Source organism: Malania oleifera, chromosome 3, assembly GCF_029873635.1.
Source record: "Malania oleifera isolate guangnan ecotype guangnan chromosome 3, ASM2987363v1, whole genome shotgun sequence".
NCBI lineage: Eukaryota > Viridiplantae > Streptophyta > Magnoliopsida > Santalales > Ximeniaceae > Malania > Malania oleifera.
The window spans coordinates 8630773-8638544 of record NC_080419.1 but is presented as its reverse complement, the minus strand read 5'-3'; positions in this window follow the sequence as shown (position 1 = coordinate 8638544).

Below are 7772 nucleotides of genomic sequence, written 5' to 3'. Positions count from 1 at the left end.
GATAACACCAGCTTGTAATTTTTCCCGAACTATATGGCAGTCTATTTCTATATGTTTTGTTCTCTCATGGAATACCGGATTAGTAGCTATATGTAATGCTGCTTGATTGTCACAAAAAATCAAAGTTGGCTTTGTATATTCAATCTTTAAATCTTTGAGTAATGAAATTAGCCAAGTTACTTCGTATACGGTAGTAGCCATGGATCTATATTCCGTTTTTGCAGATGATCTAGAAACTGTCTTCTATTTCTTAGACTTCCATGAAACTAAAGAATTTCCCAAGAAAACACAGTAACCTGTGACGGATCTTCTGGTTTCTATGCAACCTGCCTAATCTGAATCACAAAAAGGCCTTCAATTGCAAGTCTGAAGAAGCTGAAAAAAATAGACCCTGACCTAGAGTAGCTTTAATATATCTCAACACCCGATATGCTGCAGTTAAGTGAGGTACCCTTGGCTTGTCTATGAACTGACTTAGAGCTTGAACCGCATAGGATAAATCTGGCCTTGTAATGGTTAGATACAATATCCTCCCAATTAATCTTCTGTAGGCAGTGGGATCTTCAAGTAAATCCCCTTCTTCTGTAGTTAACTTCAGGTTTTGCTCCATAGGGAATTTGACTGCCTTAGAACTTATATAACCTGAATATTTAAGAATGTCCAAGGCATATTTCCTTTGACAAATGGAAATACCTCTTTTAGACCTTGCTACTTCTATTCCCAAGAAGTACTTCAATTCTCCTAGATCTTTAATTTTAAATTTGTCATGTAGAAAGTGTGTCAAATCTTTAAACTCCTGTAAATCATTTCCTGCCAAAATCACATCATCTACATATACTAAGAGAGCAGTGTATGACTCACCATTACCCTTAGTAAAAGAGAATAATCTGCAAGTGACTGTTTGTAACCAAATTCTGTCAAAGAAGTGGATAATTTGGAGTACCATTGTCGTGATGCTTGCTTAAGCCCATAAAGAGACTTGTTTAGCTTGCATACAATATTCTCCCCCTTGCTATCAAATCCAGGAGGCACGCGCATATAAACTTCTTCATGAAGATCTCCATGAAGAAAAGCATTATTGACATCTAGCTGATGAAGACGCCAGCCTTTGATAGCAGCAATGGATAGGATGCAGCGAACACTAACCAACTTAGCAACAGGACTGAAAGTCTCTGTGTAGTCCAAGCCTGCTTGTTGTGTGAAACCTTTGGCCACAAGCCGAGCTTTGGGCCTTTCAATAGTGCCATTAGAGTTGAACTTAATTTTGTAAACCCATTTATTATCAATAGCAACTTTCCCATGAGGCAACTCAGTCAAAGTCCAAGTGTGATTATCTTCTAGAGCCTTGATTTCAGCAGCCATTGCTTTCCTCCATTCAGGATGAAGAACTGCCTCTTTATAAGATTGAGGTTCAATGAGATTGGTAACCGAGGACACAAAAGCTTGATGAGCAAGAGAAAGATTGGAAGTGGATATGTAAGGATGAATGTCATGAGGACAACCTGGACCAACAACAGTGGTAGAGCAGGAATGATTTTTCAGAGAAGGCGGAGAACAATGATAATCCTGGAGATAGGAAGGAGATCAAATTTGTCTGGAAGATTTTCTCAAAGGAACAAAAGGAATAGAAACATTGAAATCAGTTGGAGAATCAACAGAAGCTTCAATTGGATTTGATGTAATATTTGGATTGTGAGAAGATGGAGCAGATGTGAATGAATTTGGACTGACAATGGGAGTAGAAGAATATGGAAAAGACATAGAGGTTGATAGAATGGGATGAGGAATATCAGGGGAATGAGAGTGATTATGTGAAAAATTCTGAAAAGGAAAAATATGCTCATGAAACACAACATCTCGAGATATGAATATTTTTTGAGTGTGTGGATCAAACAATTTATAGCCCTTTACAGAATGAGGATAACCAACAAATATGCAAGACTTTGCTCTAGGATCAAATTTGGTCCTACCGTGTGAAATAGTAGATGCAAAACAAAGACAACCGAAAACTTTAAGATGAGAGTAACAAGGAATTTTATGAAACAACATCTCAAAAGGAGATTTGTTATTGAGAATTGGAGTAGGTAATCTGTTAATGAGGTAAACTGTAGTCAAAACACACTCACCCCAGAAATGAAGAGGTAAATTGGATTGAAATTGAAGAGATCTAGCAACGGCAAGGATGTGTTGATGCTTTCATTCAACAACACCATTCTGCTGTGGTGTATAAACACAAGATTTTTGATGAACAATGCCTTTGGAAATAAAAAAATTAGGCATGTGAAACTCTGCACCATTATCAGTACGTATGGATTGTACAGTAGTATGAAACTGATTTTCAACAAAAGTAACAAAAGACTGCAAGTAAAAACTGGCTTGTGCCTTAGATTGCATTAAGTATAACCAAGTGCATCGGGTATGATCATCTACAATGGTCAAGAAATACCTTGCACCATCAATTGATTTAGTAGAGAAAGGTCCCCAAATATCACAATGCACAAGTTGAAAAGCTATTGAACACTTATTATTGCTATTTAAAAATGACAACCTCTGCTGTTTAGCAAGAGGATAGATATTACAATGGCCAGAATTTGATTCTTTTATTTCAGGAACAGATTTATGCAGCAAATCTAGTCTATGCTTGGATGGATGTCCTAATCTATAATGTCAGACATCAAAATCAAAAGTTTTGGCAGGAAATGAAGCAGGTTCAGTGAGTAAGCTATTATTATTGAAAGTTGTATTGGAAACTGACATAGCTGAATGTTTATTGAGGAGATGATAGAGACCTGCCTTCTCTTCACCCAATCCAATCATCCTCCATTTCTGTAGGTCCTATATGAAGCAATATTTTCCATGAAAAATGATACAACAAGAAATGGATTTAAGAAGTTTACTAGCTGAGATTAGATTATAAGCAAAAGAAGGAACAACAAGAACATCAGTGAGTAGCAAATTAGATGTTAAACGAATTGTTCCAATGTGTGTAACAGGAACAAGAGCACCAGTAGGCAATTTCACAAATGTGTTGATGGAAGTTGTTATGGTAGTGAGAGAATGGACAGAATTTACCATATGATCAGTGGCTTCGGTGTCAATAATCCATGTGAGACTAATTTGCTTTCTGCCTTGAGTGCAAACAGCAGATGAACAAGAAGGAATACCTGTCATTGTAGAGAAGAGATGATCTTTAGAAAAAGATCTTGTACTGTGGGTGAAAGGTCCAGAAACTTGAGCAACTGAAGGCTGTGGCTGTATTTCAGGTGAAGGATGCATGATTGCCATGATCTGCCTAAGTTGTTCTTGAGTGAATGGAAGTTGCTGCACTTCACTGGATTGCTCAGTGTTGGTTGTCAAGATTACTTGATTTGCTGAAGGAGCATTGTGCTTGTACCTTGACTTATAGCCTGGAGGATACCCATGTAATTTGTAACATTTTTCAGCCATGTGTCCTAAAACTCCACAGTGCGAACACACAGGTCTGTCTTTCTTGCCATAACTCTGCTTATTCCTTTGATTTCCTATAGCTCTTCCTAGCATAACAGTTGGTTCAGTAACAATCACTGAACTAATCTCCCTTTGCCTCTCTTCTTGCACAAGCAATGCAAACACCTTGTTTATAGGAGGTAAGGGATTGCTTAGAAGGATTTGGCTTTTAATATGACCATATGACTCATTCAGGCCCATCAAGAATTTCATTACATAATCTTGATTCTGATAATCAACCAAGATTTTCAAAGAAGCAGGAGATGTTTCAGGAATTGGCCTGTAACTCATCAGTTCTTCCCATAAAGACTTTAATTGTGTGAAGTAATCAACAATATTCATCTAACCTTGTGTCAAATTAGAAATGGATTGCTGTAGCTGAAAGATCCTAGGTCCATTAGTCAAGGAGAATCGATCTTCAAGTTCAATCCATATATCCCTTACTGATTTGATGAACATCACACTGGAATAGACATCGTCAGACAGTGAATTGAGAATCCATGATTTCATAGTATCGTTACCTCGTTTCCAGGTGGCATAATTCACATCAGAAGAGAGAGGAACTTCCAGAGTTCCATCAATGAATCCTAGCTTGTTTTTGGCGCTCAGTGCCATTGTTACACACATGCTCCATGTCTGAAAGTTGTCGTGTAAGAACCTTATTTACCAGATGCAGGTTTGGACCATCACTGCTTTGGAAGTAATAAGGATTTGAGCTCGGATCAACATTGGAGTTGACAGGAGAACAAGAAGTATCCAAAGGAGTTGCAGAGGAAGCCATGAGAGAAGAATTTCTCTAATGCTTTGATACCATGTGAAGAAATATCTGAACGAGGAGAAGAGACTCTGAATGTGAGGAAACAGCTGAGCGAGAGAGGAAAAAAATTCTGAATCTTATTTTTGATCCTCAAAAAAATACAGCAGCTGAAAAATATATATATGAATCTGAAAAACTAACAAACTAAAAAATAACAAACTGAATTAAGTTACAATGAAAGCTGTAAATCTAACTGAAACACAGCTGGCAGCCAATTCGTTTAACACCCCAAATTCAAAATCTGTGATCTGCGCTGAACGAAACCGTTGATGGCTTCAGGCAAACCGTAGATGGTTTGAATACGAGACCAATTTCTGAAGACTGGAACCATTGATGGTTTTCAAAGAAACCGTTGACGGTTAACTATTGAGAGCAAACTGTCAATCAACCGCCGACAATTTTCTTCCTGCAGCCTTCTTCCCTATTCTTTGCATCACTATGCTTTGAAACCATTGACGGTTAACTACTGAGAGCAAACTGTCAATCAACCGTCGACAATTTTCTTCCTGCAGCCTCCTTCCCTATTCTTTGCATCACTATGCTTCCCCAGCGCATGTATTCCACTCAAATATGGACCACATCTCCAACAGTCCAATTTGTTAAAATTTTGACATGTAGAGGACATGTGGTTCTCAATTCTGAATAGTGTGATTTTCATTTGGGTGCCTCTAAGTCAGTCATTTCTATATGTGACAACAACCCTCTTTTAGGGAATTTTATCTATTTTCTTATTTTCCTCTTCTAGTCTTTGCTTCTTTGTCATTAATGTGATTATTGTTGGGTTATTAGCAACCATTAGTGATCAATGGAACTTGGCATGTAAACCAAAATTTATTCATGAATATAATTTTTGTTTGGGCTCTTCAATTTAAAGAGATTTTCCACATTAAATCTAGTCTCTATTATTTGTAATTGTATTTTTGTAGTAGCAAGTTCTGTTTGTTGTTTTGGTTGTCTATAGGTTCCTACAAGTAGGGATCATGGTTTGTGTTTCTGTCCCGTCAAATGGGTGATTATATGATTTCTCCTTTAGCCAACTTGGCCACATCACATATGACTCGCACGTGGAAGAGATGGACCAAGGTGATCTCACTAAGGTGAGCTCTCAGATGACTTGCACATGGAAGAGGTGGACGAGGTGAACTCTCTAAGGTGATCTCCTTCCCACGTGATTCACATACGAGTGGAAGAGGTGGACGAAGATGATCTTATATATTGAGGTGAGTTCCCAACGAGACTCGTGCGTGAAAGAGGTGGACTGAGGTCGCCTAATCATTAAGGTGACCTTCACACATGACTTGCACATGGAAGAGGTGGACCAAGGTGATCTTACTGAGGTGAACTCACACGTGACTTGCACATGGAAGTGATTGTCTTAGGTAGCATTGTGCCCGTCGCTTTTAAGTTTTTTTTTTTTTAGATTACGCACCGAGTTTTCACGTGTCCGTTTTACGGTCCACGTGACTAATCTCGCACCCCTTGAAGTCACCCCCACAACTCCAAAAGGAGGTAAATTTCAGGAATTCAGGGGCGGAAACGAACCCGGGAGGGTTTGAATATCTGACCTCGTGAGAGGCACTCCCGCAACCTGCACTACCACCTGAACCACACCCTGGGGGTACCTCGCTTTTAAGTTATTGCTCACATCTCGAATAGGTCCTATTCCCAACAGCTAACATTTTATGTTTTTTTTTTAATGTATTAAATGAAAACTCTATCTATATTTTTGCTTCCAAATAAAAGGATAAATAAGAAAAAAAAAAATGAAAGTAAATTTATTATTTCATTGTAAAATAATGGAGTGCATACTTGTGGTACTTCTTGGAGTGTAAATAACCCAATATATAGTGCCTCCCTATTAATACATTTATCTTCTTAATTATTTAAGTATTTGAAATAAAGTTTGTGTGTCCTTGCTTACAATTAATTTAGATAATTAAAGGGTCATGAGACTTAGGTCAAAAACTTGAGATAGCTTAGATATGGTCTGTTCGTACAAAAAACCTGAATCCAAAATGAAATGGTTGTATATATACACACACACAGACATATTTGATCTCCTTAGAAACTTCAATCGAGAGCTTATAGTTTGAGCTTGAATGAAGAAATTATAGTGCCACCTGGGCAATAATTTATCAGCTGTTTGGGTACATAAGAATAATTTTGGTGAGGGTTAGTTTGGTCTTGATAAACACAAGGTTAGATCGATAAGCAATATGGTTGGTGTAGCGATTAAATTTGAGTTGAAGCCAAGTACAACTTTTGATTATTGAAGAAAATTGAGGCTTGAGAATTTTCTCCTTTAAATATATCTATAGACTTCTTGAAGTATCCTCTGAGAATATATGATACTTTATATAAAGAGAGGCCTAAGGCTTTTAAAACTATAGGAGTTCATCCAGTGTTTACAGATATTTGTACCATCTTCTACATGAACTTATATATTTAAAGGGGCACTGGGACTTAATCATTTAATAAGCCTCATAAACCTCTTATTTTTTAGTATATTTAACAAACTTCTTAAAATATGTTAAGCTCATCTGATAGTATCAAAATGTGTGAATTAACAATGAGTGAAACCATAAGTTAGAACATATACTATTAAAAAATCTATTTAAAAAATGAATCAGCTAATCCATAGGACAAAGAGACCTTGTCTAAATTTATACAATCCAATTAATAATTAAATTATTTTAGAAAGCAACTTTAACTGAAAAAAAAAAAAAAATCAAGTACTTAATTATACTAATTAAAAGTGTATGGACTAAACTAGATTTTAGTCCACAATGACTAACTTATCATTTCATTCTTTTTCAATCAACTTTTTTTTTTTTTTTTTACTTCATTTAAAAATGCCCTCAATTTACAAGTTACTTATGGGCACAATATTTATAAATTATGGAGATATATATATATATATATATTCCTTTTGATGCATTTTTCTTTTATGAGCAGAGACACTACACTTTGCCATCTTTTGAAGCAAAGGCAGAAAGGGACAAATAAAAATTATTAGAGATGATCCATCCAAACCCTCTGCTTTTATGAATAGCTAGTCAAGGTGTATAACTAGCATGATTATGGTTTTGACCTTTGGTCATTCTGTGTTGAATGCAAATATCAGTGAAGTGGATAGTTTTGACCTCATATTGTTGCTAGTGACTTTCACTTTCACTTTCAGTGCACAATAATACTTTAGAGCTTACTTGGGAATTTATGAGATACTACCACTTTAATTGTGTGACTTTCACTTTCACTTTCAGTGCACAATAATACTTTAGAGCTTACTTGGGAATTTATGAGATACCATACTTTAATTGTGTTTGACACTTTCCTCCTCCTCCTCTGTTGGTGTGCTTCCATCCTAAGAAATGTAATACTTACCATCCAAACATTACATTTTCACTTATCCATTATTTTACACAATTGTACTATACATATATATACACACACACATAAGAGGTAAGTG